Source organism: Myotis davidii, unplaced genomic scaffold, assembly GCF_000327345.1.
Source record: "Myotis davidii unplaced genomic scaffold, ASM32734v1 scaffold577, whole genome shotgun sequence".
Taxonomy (NCBI): domain Eukaryota; kingdom Metazoa; phylum Chordata; class Mammalia; order Chiroptera; family Vespertilionidae; genus Myotis; species Myotis davidii.
In genome coordinates this window covers 878,618-893,545 of record NW_006289082.1, presented here as the reverse complement: position 1 = coordinate 893,545, position 14,928 = coordinate 878,618, and the positions used below count along the sequence as shown (strand labels likewise).

At 37.3% G+C, this 14,928-nt stretch overlaps 2 long non-coding RNA genes across 15 annotated transcripts in view; one reads left to right on the top strand and one right to left on the bottom strand.

The window, feature by feature from the left end:
• LOC102763202 overlaps positions 1 to 14,671 on the bottom strand; it is an 84,412-nt gene extending 69,741 nt beyond the window's left edge. For 13 of the 14 annotated variants that reach the window (XR_001513442.1, XR_001513437.1, XR_001513449.1 and 10 more), the window contains exon 1: positions 174 to 328. This is a non-coding gene — a long non-coding RNA (uncharacterized LOC102763202). Of the gene's footprint in view, positions 1 to 173; positions 329 to 3,539; positions 3,548 to 14,660 lie in introns of those variants that run through there. The other variant, XR_001513436.1, reaches the window with a different exon arrangement.
• On the top strand, positions 1,207 to 4,694 carry LOC107182718. The gene is made up of 4 exons (XR_001513450.1): positions 1,207 to 1,280; positions 1,926 to 2,054; positions 3,063 to 3,245; positions 3,648 to 4,694. It is a non-coding gene; the product is annotated as an uncharacterized LOC107182718 (long non-coding RNA).
• Positions 14,672 to 14,928: the final 257 nt, after the last annotated feature.

The following is a 14,928-nucleotide window of genomic DNA, read 5'->3' as shown; positions in this document are numbered from 1 at the left end:
ATTCTGCCCGCCACCGCCCACTCGCAGACACCCCGCTACCGCCAACCCGACCTCCTCGCTTTTTTCCTGATTAAAATGAAGACGGACCCAGTGCCCACTCCCTGCACCCCCTCCGCCTGCCAGTCCCACCACTGCCACCTCCCGAGTCCCGCTCGGCTACTTCAGTCTCTTACCGACTGCGCCAACCCTGGCCAAGCTCCGCGGACTGCCCTCGGCTTGAAGTGATTTTTGGAGATTTTTCAAGTGATTTTTTCGGTGGAGTCCTATCGGCGATCTACTGTCGGACAGGTTATCCCATCTCTCCCGCTAGATTGATGGGCTCAGGCATCACTCGAAAATGGCACCAAAAGTGCTAAGGCTCCTCATTCAAATTCGTTAGAGCCAACCCCGCCGCCCCGGGGCATGCCGGGAACGCGGGCTGCCTCCACAGCTGTCAATACCTCCTCCAACCCCCCTTCTGTCTTTCCCAACAAGTTTGCGCACGCGCAAACCCCTCCCCACAACTCCCCAGCCCTCTCTCTTTCTCTTTGCACATGCGCAGAATTATAGCTGTTCCCGGCTCTCCCAGGACTTCCTCGGTGGCAACCCTCCTACCTCTTCTTCCTTGCGCGTGCGTGCAAGTCCCCGTTTACTCAGCCTCGGAGGTAGAGAGACGGTGGGACTGTGGGCCTGAAGGACCATACATAGACGATATATCAGTCTATAAGCATTTAGTCTACTGTTCGAGGAAAACAGATAAGGGTGCAGCTTAAGCGAAAAGAAAAATGTCTTATTGCCAGTGTCTAACTAAACCAACAACGGAATGTGTCTCCGAGACTATCTATATTGGATGGACACACGCGTACTTAAAACAACCCCGCCTGTGTGCAGAGCTCTTGCTGTATGACAACGCGCTGCAGGAGTTATTGCACATAAGCTTCAGAACAACTTTATAAGGTAGGTGCTATTATTTTGTTTGCAGACCAGGAAACCAGGGCTGAGAGACTTTAAGTAATTTGTCAGGTAGCAAGCATGCGGATGAGTCCGCATCTGTCAGATTCTGGAGTCCGAGGCATTCTCCTTGCTGTGCAATCCAATGGGAGCACACACAGGAGGCGTGGTTTCCCCTGCTCCACAACCGTGTGTGTGTGTGTGTGTGTGTGTGTGTGTGTGTGTGTTCCCGGTGTGTGTGTGTGTGTGTGTGTGTGTGTGTGTGTGTGTGTGTGTGTGTAGTTTACTTGCCTAGTCTTCCCGGTCCTGTTGCAAAGACGCTTTCATCGAATCCAGTTTACCTCACCATCGTACTTGTCCTTAGGCATTCTCTCAGTATGAGAGAGGTTGAATGAGCAGTCTATGGGTGTCACGTAGAGTAATTTTAAAAAAAAAGGCCTGTTAAGTGAACTGAATCTAGTAAAGATGGGTTTCCATTGTGTGACACACTGATAAAGAAATAATACCTAGTTACCACGTATTGCCTGTGATAGGCACGGTGCTAAACTATTTATGGATAGATCCTGTTTATATCTCACAACAGCCATAAGAAGTAGGTAATATCCTCATTTTACACATGAAACCCAAGACTCAGATCAAGAAACTTGCCTCAAAGTGTTACAACTAGTAAGTGGAAGCACAAGACCTAGGCAAATCTGTGTACACCTTAAAAACAAGGTGCTATGATGCAAGTAAAATGATGATAAACTTGTCAGTATTTTAACACTTTCCTTAAAAATTTCTTTCATTAGTTCATTTGCTTGATAGAGTTATCCTATGCCCACAGGCTAGTTAAGATGAAAAAAATTTTTTTAACTGTGATTGATCTGAAATTAATAGATTTTAAGATTATTTTTGATTGGTTACCTTTTTCCTGATTCCAAATTATAATGAAGTTTCTAAAGAATCCAACAGTTTAAATCTGGGGTATTGCTGTGTTGTTGTTTTCCTTCCAGTTTTTGTTGCAAAACAACTTGTGTTTAAGTATATGAAGACATATGAAGGTTAAAACAATGAATATATAAGTGCAGGAAGTATTAAGAAGTGAGAAAATGGAAGAAGGCTGGCACATTTGCATTATCAAGGTACATTGAAAAAGAAATGGATTTTAGTAATTTAAAATCTAAAAGTAACATGGCTAAGTAGTATGTGTATCTTATATGTGTATGGTACTTTTGGGCACTGGGTAAGTGGACTCTGGAGTCAAATTGCCTGGGTTTGAATCCCAGCCCTGCTACTTGCTAGCTGTGACCCTACGGGAGTTACTTTTTCTGACTTGGATTTTCTGTTAAAGCAGTAATGCTAGTGCCTCGTTGGATTGTTGTAACGATGTAAATGAGCTAATATATTTAAGGCATTGAACAGTGCATGGCATTTTAGTAAATGTTAGCTAGTAGTCTTTAACATTGGTATTTCAAAATGGCTTCTTTAAGAGGTGTTTTAAAAGTCAAACTGTAGTTAGTGCCATTAGGAATTAGCATTTGTGTTCAAGAGTCCCTTAAAATGACAGATTAGCCTGACCTATGATTTTTGCCGAATATGAGTAATGATTTCTGTCAGAAAGGTAATTTGTTTTACCATTTCATAAGAGTAACCTGGAAATGGAATGGTTTTATTGCTCTTTCTAAATATTAAAGTTAAAAAAGAAACCAGGCCAGACTAAAATATATAGAGTAAAAGCCACCCAAACTTCTGTCATCCAGAAATAATTACATATTCTTTGTATTTTAAAAATATAATGTACCTTTGGGGAGAATCAGCTAGGGAAGTCTAGATAAGTGATATATTTGGGGAACTTATTTTCAAGACTATATTGAACTTCATGAATTGGTAAATTTTGATCTAGCTCCCTTTTAGTATAGTCTGACAAGAGAATGATAATATAAAATTGATAATACCATTGAGTGCCTACTCTGTCAGGTACTGTACTAAATATATATGCAATTTTCACTTGAATCCTCATACTAACGCAAAAGGTGGGTGCAATTATTATCTCCATTTTGCACAGACTAAAGTTTATATGGAAGTTACTTTTAGACCTAAGATATTTTGTTTAAAATCTTTTTTAATAAACCCAAAATCTTTAATTAAAGCTCTTGATTCACTAAAACGGGAGAAAACAAAATCAAGTAACATGATTCCTGTGCCTGAATAAAAAGCCCAATTGAAAAAAATGAAACGTTTTATTTGACCACAAGGGGGTGCAACTCAGTATGATGAATTTCAAAGGAAAAAAAAAAGAAAAAAAAAAGGCGTTTAGACTATAAAATTCACAGGTAAGGAACTATTAAGAATACCTTCTCCAAATTTTAAGACTCCACAAATTGATGTACGATATGAAAAGAAAGAACTTGATTATTTAGGTACTCAATTAGGGCAGTTTTCAGCTTTATTCATCTCCCCCACCCCTTTCACCTATCCAGTTTGTGTCTCTGCATACTCTTTACTTGTAATAACAGTAGAACTGAAGTCATAATTTAAAATCCGAAGTTTTACTTGGAAACTGGAATGCAGTCACTAGTCAACAAATAGTAAATATGGATGTAGGGTAGAGAACAGAAGTCTTGAACTTTCAATGCTTGTTTTTCCCTCCTGCTATGTCTAATGAGTAAGCTACAACTGATAGTATGTTGGCTTCAACATATTAACTTATTTAAATAAAATTGTGAAATTTGCAGGTATGCTCATATTTTAAGAAAGAATGAAGACTGTTAAAGAAGAAAGCATTTTGAACGGTAACTTGAAACCTTATATACACTATTGAATGTTGTAAAAACACTTATTTAGATGGGTACCTTTTATTTTCTTGTTGGTCTTATTTCTCTGAGGGGGATTTAATTAAAAAACAACAACAAACCCTTTTATTTGGGAAATAATTTTAAATTTAAAAAAAAGTTGGGAGGAAATTGCTTCCTCTTATGCACAGTGCTTCTCTTTTCACAATTATGTATGTTCATATACAATTTTATTTTTCTGAAACATTTGAGGTTACGTTATATACATCATGGTCCTTCACTCCTAAATGCTTGAGAGTGTATTTCTTATAAACTTCATAAATTTACATTGAAGTAATATTTTAATCTACCATGATATTCCAATTTCATAGGTTGATTTTTATAGCATTTCCCCCTCCAGCACAGATTCAGTCTAGGGCTAGGTACTGCATTTAGTTGTCCTGACTCTTTAACATCCTTTATTTTGGAACATTTTCATAACCTTTAAAAAAAAATCTTTACCTTGACATCTTTGAAGAATGCAGCTTGTCTCCCCATCCCCATTTTTAATAGAACATTTCTTATTTTGTTTTTGTCTGATGTTTCCTCATGATCAGATTGGGGTTATACAGTTCAACTGGATTACTATGCAGATGTTATGTGTCCTTCTCCAGGGTATCACTTCTGGAAGCACATGATATCCATCTGTCCCTCACTGATGATGTTAATTTTGATTACATGATCCATATGTGGCTTGAGTTTTCCACTGTATAGTTAGGTGTTGTTGTTTTTTTCTTCCTGGCAATTAATAAGCAATTTCCGGGGAGACATTTGAAGATATATACAGCTCTTCATCAAAATTACCATTTAAGTATGTGTGTTCTATCTATATTTATATGTGTACATTTTGTAAATTATTTCACTGTTCAAATTGTCCCAGATTTAGCTAGAGAGAGGACCTTTGGTCTGGCTCCTGTGTCTTTGTGACATGCCTATATCATTTTTTAAAAACACTTCCTGCCGAAACCGGTTTGGCTCAGTGGATAGAGCGTCAGCCTGCGGACTGAGGGGTTCCGGGTTCGATTCCGGTCAAGGGCATGTGCCTGGGTTGCGGGCACATCCCCAGTGGGAGATGTGCGGGAGGCAGCTGGTCGATGTTTCTCTCTCATCGAGGTTTCTAACTCTCTATCTCTCTCCCTTCCTCTCTGTAAAAAATCAATAAAATATATTAAAAAAAAACACTTCCTAACTTTGTGGTATAATAAGATGTTCCATATTTATCTTATCCTTACCCTGCCCCACCCTGGAATTAGCTTTTTCTCTAAGGAGTCCTCTTAGTGGAGAACTGTATTAGAGACCAAGGCTAGGTATGCTCGTTGATACTAAGGTATCTCTGCTTCTTGGACCTTTCAGAGGCAGAGCTAGGATATATATGAATACACGAATATATCCGTATATGTTAGTGGCATGGGTTTAATTTTAAATTATTTTTATTATAATTGAAATGTCGTAGCAATTTCATGAAGTTCTGAATAAAGGTAATGAAACCATAGTCCACACAAACAGCTCACATTTTTCATTTTCCCTGTTAGTTAATGTCTGTACATATATTTGTATAGGGTTTTAGTGCAAAATTATTTTGTCTTTTTTCAACTTAACATGTCATAAGCATCTGAGTTACTATATCATTTTTACAACCTTCATTACAAATGGCTGAGCTACATATTTCGTATCATTCAGCCAATTCTGCCATGCATTTATTTCTGGCATTTAAATTGTTTCCAGTATTTTGCTTTTGTTAAAAATTCTGAACTGAACGTTTTTATGCATATAGCTTTCCTAATTGACTTTCTTATTTATTTGATTGTTTATTGGAAGTTTTCCCAGATCTGGGAATAGCAGTTCTCAAAATGTAGGTATGTTTTGATGGGTTTGATATGTACTAGCACACAGAATTAACCAAGCATTTACCATATCAGAATTGGATAAATAAAGATGAAAAGAATGTAGTATCTGTTAGCAAGGAGCCGAAAATCTAATGGAAGAACCATAAATTTTTTTAAAATTGTAATTTGCTAAATATAGAGGAAGAGCTTATAATCCAGGTTAGTAGTACGTGGCTCAGAAAACCTTTACAGGAGGAGGTTACAATTGAGCTGTGTCTTGAAGTACAGCTTGATAGAGCTGTCTTGAAGGATACCTTAGTGGAGCCTTAAAGGATTGGAGTTACCCCAGTGTAAAAGAGTGTAGAAATAGGCTATAGAAGCATTTGAAGCAGAATCACTATAGTATAAAAAAACAGGGAGGTTCACGAAAATTCAGGTAGTTAATGTGATTTGTTGCCTAGGTGTCTTTGAAGGAGGTGAGAAAGTTCAGTCTGATAAGTGGATAGAGGTTAAACCATGAAGGACCTTGCATGTCACCTTTATATTGATGCACTTGGAAATTCTTAAACCAATGAGTAATATGATCAGATTTATATTTTAGAAATTTACTTTAACAAGCATACTGGAGAACAGATTAGAAAATCCAAGAAACATGAAAAAAAACAAAACCCTCCTCACATTGATGGTATCAGTAAAGTATAGAAAGGCTAGTGGCAATGTAAATTAAAACAGACCTTTCGGAAAGTAATTTAGTGATATATAAAAAAGGGTTATAAAAATATTCATATTTTTCCTTTCAAAAACTCTAATTTCAGGAATCTAGTCTAGGTGAAATAAATCCAAAATATGGGGGAAAATCTATACAAGAGCCTCATTCAAGCATTAAATATAATTAAAAAAAGGGAGTAGGAGAACGAAATGTCTAATAATAGGAAGATTATTAATTAAGTTATGGAATATCTACTGTATTTGCTATTAGCATCATCACAAAATGATGCATATCAACATGGAAAATGTTATGAAGTGCAAGATATAAAGAAGTATAATTAGCATGATTATAACTACATCTAAAAACACACAGAGAATGCCTGGCTGGTGTGGTTCAGTGGTTGAGCATGGACCTATGAACCAGGAGGTCAGAGTCCGATTCCTGGTCAGGGTACATGCCTGGATTTCAGGCTCAATCCCCAGTAAGGGGTGTACAGGAGGCAGCCTATCAGTGATTCTCATCAATGATATTTCTATCTCTTTCTCTTCCTCTCCCTTCCTCTCTGAAATAAATAAATAAATAATATATTTTTAAAAACACAGACAAGCCGAAACCGGTTTGGCTCAGTGGATAGAGCGTCGGCCTACAGACTGAAAGGTCCCAGGTTTGATTCCGGTCAAGGGCATGTACCTTGGTTGCGGGCACATCCCCAGTGGGGAGTGTGCAGGAAGCAGCTGGTCGATGTTTCTCTCTCATTGATGTTTCTAGCTCTCTATCTCTCTCCTTTCCTCTCTGTAAAAACTCAATAAAATATATTAAAAAAAAAAACACAGACAAAAATATACTTAAGCAAAAACTATCAACCCATATTAATGTAAGTTAAAAATATACATGTTAAAAGGCCAATCTAAAATTTGGAATTGTTGACACCACCAAACTATGTTTCCAAGGAACACTGGTGTTCTATGATCTAGTCCAGTGATTCTGAAACTGAGAATTTGTTGACAGTTATAAATCCTTCCTCTAGATTCATGTACACAGGTTTGCATAATTTCAGAAAAGGATGATGCCTGATGTAAGATCCTGAAGAAAAACAGGAAAAACTGTATATGAACAGTGATATATATATATATATATATATATGCAGAATAATGGTCCTCCCAAAGACGTTCATGCCCTAGATTCTATGAATATGTTATGTTACATTGCAGGGTTGCAAATAGAATTAAGGTTTCCACTCAGATGGCCTAAAAATAGATTATCCCAGATTATCTGAGTACGCCCATTGTAATTATAAGGTTCTTCTAAATGTGGAAGAGAGAAGAGTGAGAGTCAGTGTGAGTGGTAAGATATGAGAAAGACTCAACCAGCTACTGATCTAAAATTCCTTTACAATTAATAATGGCTAATATTTATTGAAGAAGTTTGAACTTTCCCCTCTTTTTACCAATAAGGATACTTGGAAATGGATAAACACATTTGTTGCAGTTATCTACTTTCTAAAAAATTAGTGTGACTGGTCTTAGATTAAATATTAAAAACAATGTTTTGAAAATAATGTAGTTTTCATAAGAGTTTAATAAAGAAAATTTAACCTATTCAGGTTTGGAGTCATAGGATCTTTTTTTTCATAACTTTTATTACAGTATGTTGTTAGTATTATTCTATTTTATTATTTCTTATTGTTGATTTTTTCTTTCTTTATTGATTAAGGTATTACATATGTGTCCTTATGCCCCTATTTCCCCCCCTCCCCCAGCTCATACCCTCACCCCCTTGGTGTCTGTGTCCATTGGGTATGCTTACTAGTGTATGCATGCATACAAGTCCTTTGGTTGATCTCTCCCCCCAACCCCCACCCTCCGGGTCTCTCCCCCTCCCTTCCACTCTCAAAATAGATAAAGGGCTTAAATGTAAAACGGGAAACCATAATAATCTCAGAGGAATCCACAGTCAGCAAAATCTCAGACATATACCAAAGCAGTATCTTCACCGATACAGCACCTAGGGTAATGGAAACTAAAGAGAAAATAAACAAATGGGACTACATCAAAATAAAAAAGCTTCTGCACAGCAAAAGAAACCATCAATAAAACAACAAGAAAGCCCACTGCATCAGAGAACATATTTGCCAATGTTATCACTGATAAGGGTTTAATCTCCAACATCTACAGGGAACTCATACAACTTAATAAAAGGAAGATAAACAACCCAAAAAAAAAATGGGCAACAGACCTAAATAGATACTTTTCGAAAGAGGACATAAGGAAGGCCAAGAGACATATGAAAACATGCTCAAGTCACTAATCATCCGAGAGATGCAAATCAAAATGACAATGAGGTACCATCTCACACCTGTCAGAATGGCTATCATCAACAAATGACAAGTGCTGGCGAGGATGTGGAGTCATAGAATCTTAACAGCAAAAGCATGATTCTGTAATTGCCACCATTGTCAGAGTGCCCCAGTAGTTACTGAGAACAAATTCATTTCCACCTATATTGATAACCCTTATTTTCAACCAGAAGATAACTGAACCCCCACTCCCCCCAAATCCTTTTTGTTTCTTTGATGGCTTTATGATTTTAAACGCTTTACTATCTTGGCTCCCTTCTTCTGGTTATTCTTCAGGTTAATAGGGCTTCTCTCAAAAGTGACACCCAGAATGGTAAATCATATACCATATTTGGTCTGAAATATACCAAGGGTTGGTTAACTTTTTATCCTAGCCATTAAAATGTTTGTTTGGGGGAAATAATTTTAAATAATAAAAAAAAGACTATAAATAATACAAATAGATCTATTCTTGGCCCTTTATCAAAATCGAAGGAGAAAGGAAAGTGATATATTGTTAAGGGACCTTCAGAAGCAATGCAGTCTGTTGGAGATGATATTGAATTTTCAGTACCTGTGACACTCCCAAGTTCAAAGTGGGCAAGCATCAATTAATCTACTCCCTGCCATATTTAGGCTAAATTGTATAAGAGAAAAATGAAAAGGAGCATATACAATCATGAATAGTCTAGAACCTTGCCTGTAAAAGTTCAGCTTGGGGAAAGGAGTACTTGTTGTATGCCAGGGTGTTAAAAGTGACTGAATAAACATGAGGCATCCTCTCAGTTATCAATTTTACTCAGAGAGTTTTAAAGATATTTATAAGCAGTATATTTATACTACACATAGGATTATTATGGAATATCATGCAACATTTATTTATATTTAAGACAAAACATGAAACTAAAGAAAATTATAGCTTGGGACCATCTTCTAGGCAATTATTCATTCTTCTCTACTATTAACTACACTTTTGTGAAAAAGTTTGAGGAGCAATGACTTTGATGATTATTCATGAAATAGGGATAAATCTAGGGGAGGGAGCGCTACACAAACAATAGTGCGGTAAAGGCCTGGAGGAGGTGGATGTGGGGTGAAGAAGGTCAATGGGGGAAAAAGGGAGACATTTGTAATGCTCGCAACAATAAAGATTTTTAAAAAAGAAATAGGGATAAATCTAGGAAAAGGCATGAAAGATCTGTACACTGAAAACTGTAAATATTGCTGAGAGGAATTAAAGATGACTTAAATAATTGAAAGATATATCTGACTCATGGATTCATATTGTTAAGATGTCAGTTCTCCCCAAATTGATCTATAGATTCAACATGATCCAAATTAAAATCCCAATAGGCTTTTAAAAAAATTGACAAGTTCATTCTAAAATTTATATAGAAATGCAAAAATCTAGAATAGCTGAAACAACTGATTTTGAAAAAAGATCAAAGTTGGAGGGCTGACACTACCTTATTTCAAGACTTGTAAATCTACAGTAATCAAAATAGAATCCATTAGTATGAAATAGACAAACAGATGAATGCAGTAAAATACAGAATTCAGAAAGACCCATATATATAAGGACAACAGATTTTTGACAAAGTGCAAAGGTAATTCAATGAAGAAAGTATATTTTTTTCAATACATGGTGCTGGAAGAATTGAATATCCAGATACAAAAATATGAACTTTAATTCATATGCCATGCCATATGTAAAAATTAATTCAAAAGTGGTCACAGATCTAAATGTCAAACCTAAAGTTACCATAATAGAAGAAAACAAGAAAATTTTTGTGATTCTGAGTTAGACAGATTTCTTAGATGTGGTACCAAAACTACACTTTATAAATGAACAAACTGATAAATTGGACTTCATAAAATTTTACAAACTTCTGTTCTTTAAAAGACATTGCTAAAAGAAAGAACAAACCACAGACTGGGAGAAATATTTGCAAAGCATATAATAAAAGATTTGTATCAAGAAAATAAGAAACTCTCAAAACTGAACAATGAGAAAACTAAAGTCTCAATTAAAAATGGACAAGAGACCTGAATAGTCACTTCACCAAAAAGATACCTGGATAATAAACAAGCATATGAAAAGGCATTCAACTTTATTAATCTCATTAGTCTTTATGGAAACACTAAGTAAAACCATGATGCAACTACTAGTTATCTGTATACATAAAAAAGGTATAAATATTTGTTAGAACAGCTAAAATTAAAAGTGATGTTGAGATGTGGAGGAATTAGAACTCTGATACACTTCTAGTAGGAATGTAAAATTATACAATCAGTCTGGAAAACAGTTTGTCGATGTCTGAAAAAAGTTAAACATACCCTAACATATGATCTAGCCATTTCAGTCTAGGTATTTTCCTGAGAAAAGAAAGCATGTGTTCCTATATAGATCTGTACATGAATGTTCATAGCAACTTTATTTTTAACAGTCTCAAATTAGAGGCAACTCAAATGTCCATCAACTGGTGAACAGATTGTGATTTAGTTACACAATGGCATACTACTCATCAATAAAGGGGAATGAACTATTACATGCAACAACATGGATGAATCTCAAAATAACAGTCTAAGTGAAGAGACAAAGAGTTGAGAACATACCATATGATCCTATCTAAGAAAAGACAAAAAGGGTAATTGACCGTACCTTTGCTACGCTTCCCATTGGCTAATCAGCATGATATGCAAATTAACTGCCAACAAAGATGGCGGCTAATTTGCATATGTAGGCGCCAAATGACGGAGCGAAGCCCCCTAGCCCCGGGCAGGTACAGCGAGCGAAGGCCAGCGTGACAAGCGAAGAGCGAAGCCCGAAAAGAGCTAAGCCCCTCGCCCGCCGTGCCAGCACCGCCCCCGGCGCAGAGCTAAGCGCTGAGCCCGCCGTGCCGGCCCCTCCCGGGCGAAAAGCAAAGGCCTGGGTTCCGGGTGCTGGAGGAAAACTGATGCCAGCAGCCAGTGGAAGGGGTCCCCGAGGGGCCCCAGACTGGGAGAAGGCACAGGCCGGGCTGAGGGACCCACCCGAGTGCACAAATTTTTGTGCACCAGGCCTCTAGTTCTATATATAAAAAATTCTAGGAAATACAAACTAATCTATAGGAGCAACCAGAGTTGCCTGAGGAGAGACGTGTTAAGGAGGGAGGGATTACAAAGAGGCAGGGGAATCCCTCAGGGATGTTGGATATGTTCACTGTCTTATTCTGGTGATGGTTTCATGGGTGTATACATGTTCAAACATCAATTGTACACTTTAAATACTCATGTTAAAAGTTATAAGTTGTATACCTTAAACATATGTGGCTTATTGAATGTCAATTATGCCTTAATAAAGCTTAATAAATATATTTTTAAAAATGTATCTAGAGAAAAGGAAAATAATTTCAATTGTAATATAAAAGGGAATTAACATTTATTTGAAACATACTAAGGGGCAAGTACTAGATAGATGCTTTAATAAGAATTATGGTATGAACAAATATATCATTTGCTGTGTGCCAGTTCTCTGACCGGGAATTGAACCTGTGACCTTTCGGTGTAAGCTGCAGTGGTTCTCAACCTGTGGGTCACGACCCCTTTGGCAGTCACACAACTCTTTCACAGTGGTCACCTAAGACCATCCTGCATATCAGATATTTACATTACGATTTATAACAGTAGCAACATTACAGTTATGAAGTAGAAAATAATTTTATGGTTGGGGATCACCACAACATGAGGAACTGTATTAAAGGGTCGCGGAATTAGGAAGGTTGAGAACAACTGTTCTAGACAAATCTAATGGAAGATAAAGAATTTCCTCAAATTACCATTATATCAGATACAGGGGTGGGCAAAAATACTTAAGCTATTTCTTAGTTGCCTCACAAAGGAATTTATGTAGTAGAACATAGTCAAGGCATGGCTGAGGTGTCATAATAAGACTGTACAAAGTGTAAGATTTTCAACTAGCTAAATTTAGTCATTCACTCTCTGTCCTCTGTCCATCTGCACTGTCTTCTGGCAACAATAAAGTTGGGTATTCTATACATTAAAGCAATTTCTAATGATGCCAAATAAACAGCAGTTTCTAGGTCATTTCTATTCCCTCCTCCACAAAAGTGTACAACATTTAGGCTATCCCACATATTTCCCTTACACCCCAAAGAGTTTGGTTGTCAACGAAAATCAATCAGATAATATTACTTACTATTTGCCTATATGTAGTCTCTAAGTACATACAAAATTAGACATTAACATGAAAATATAAAGGGCTCTCTGGATTGGGAGCAGCTTTCCTGCCCCATTCCATCATCCCCTAAAAATGTACCCCTGGATCAAGTTTGTCTCCACCAGCTCCTTGGTCAGGAGCACCTCTGTGCTGCTGAACTGATCACTGCCTGCAGTGGTGCTGAAACGACCTGAGACACTGACAGAAGCTCAGCAGCTCCCCTGACATATTTCTAGCCACAGCTTCCAAACCAGCACCTTTCAAGGGACATTGACACAAGAGCCAAGTTCATTGGGGCTGGGGCTGCCACAGTAGGGGCTAGGATTGGGACTGTGTTTGGGAGCCTCATCATTGGTTATGCTAGGAGCAACAGGCTCTTAGCCTATGCCCTCTGGGCTTTGCCCTGTCAGGGGCCATGGAGCTCTTTTGCCCGATGGTGCTTTTCTCATTTGCTTCACCATGTGAAGGAGCTGTCTCCACCTCCCATAGTTCCTTCTCCCATGTCTTGTCTGCCCTGTATGTTCCTTTATACCTTCCCAGGCAGTCTGGGGAAAGTGATTGGCTCAGGGTTTGACAGAGGGAAGACAAATAAATATGGTATTAATAAGAGGGGAAAAAAAGAAAATATGAAGCGTAGAAAACATCAAACCATAGAACTGAATTTTAGTTTTACTGACATTTATATATTACACTTCCTGTTTATGACTTCAGAAGTGCAACCATGCAGTACTTCTATTAAAAACAGAATAATTTGAGAACAGTTTAAGTAAATGATAACTTACCCAAAGGAAAAAAACACTAAACTGACTGCTGCCTTCGTTTCTGGAATTCTTATCTTTGTTATATACAGAGTTGAATGTTTCTCAAACATCATTTACTAATTGTGTAGTTAAAATGGAGCTTGATGGCTTTTAAAACAAGCAACCAGACATGAGCCTTAGTTCTGAATCTGACTAGTTAATGGAATAAGAAAACCAAGCCAAACTACCCCATATATATGTTTATGTTAAAGTATATATTTTTATATAAATGTTATGCTTGCAAAAATTTGCTTTTTTTCCTCTCATTTTGAGGTTTCAGTTGACTATTGTTATATATTCATTAACAATTCTGCCTGAAGGAGGGAAAGGGTAGAAGTGAATACAATTCTTAAATAAAAGTCCCTTTACTTCACTGTTAACTTGTTCTATTTGAAACATAATTGAGTTTATTTTTGTGTGTGTGTGTGTGTGTGTGTGTGGAGAGAGAGAGAGAGAGAGAGAGAGAGAGAGAGAGAGAGAGAGAGAGCATAGCAAGAGTAAAATACCTAGTTGGGTGTTTCTTTTCTTTTTTTTTCTCTCACCCTAGAATATGTTTTTCATTGATGAGAGAGAGAGAGAGAGAGAGAGAGAGAGAGAGAGAAGAGAGAGAGAGAGAGAGAAGAGAGAGAAAGAACACACATGAGCAATGACTGCTAGCTAGCTAGACATCAAAATCCATGTTCTCACTTTTTGGCCTCCCTTGCAGTTAGGTGTGGGCATGTGACTAAATTTTGGGCAATAGAATGAGAATGGGAGTTATATGCACTACTTTCAATGCCCCTGCCTAAAAAAAAATTCCCCTTCCAACAGACTGAAATAGAGAAAAAACCACAGGGTGCCTTGGAATGTGGTATTGAAAGCCTAGGTACTGAAAGACCTTGGAAACTAAGTATTGAACTACTTGTTTATTTCAGCAAGAAATAAATTTGAGTCATTGATTATTGGGGATTGATTGTTATGGCAATTAGCCTAACCTGATTAATATGACACACACAACACCTATTTGCAGTGTCCCTGTGATGCGCAACTGCAGAGGATACCATTTACATTGTAATGTATATAAATGGCATTTTCTGAAGCACACTTAAGAGGCTATAGGTGTGGCCCTGGCTGGTATGGCTCAGTTGGTTGGAATATCATCCTGTACATTAAAAGGTGGCAGGTTTGATTCCTGGTTAGAGCACCTGTGTGAGGCAACTGATTGATTTTTCTCGATCACATTGATGTTTTTCTTTCTCCCTCTCTTACTCTAAAAAAATAATAAAGTAGAGGCTACAGGTATGTATATACATGGAT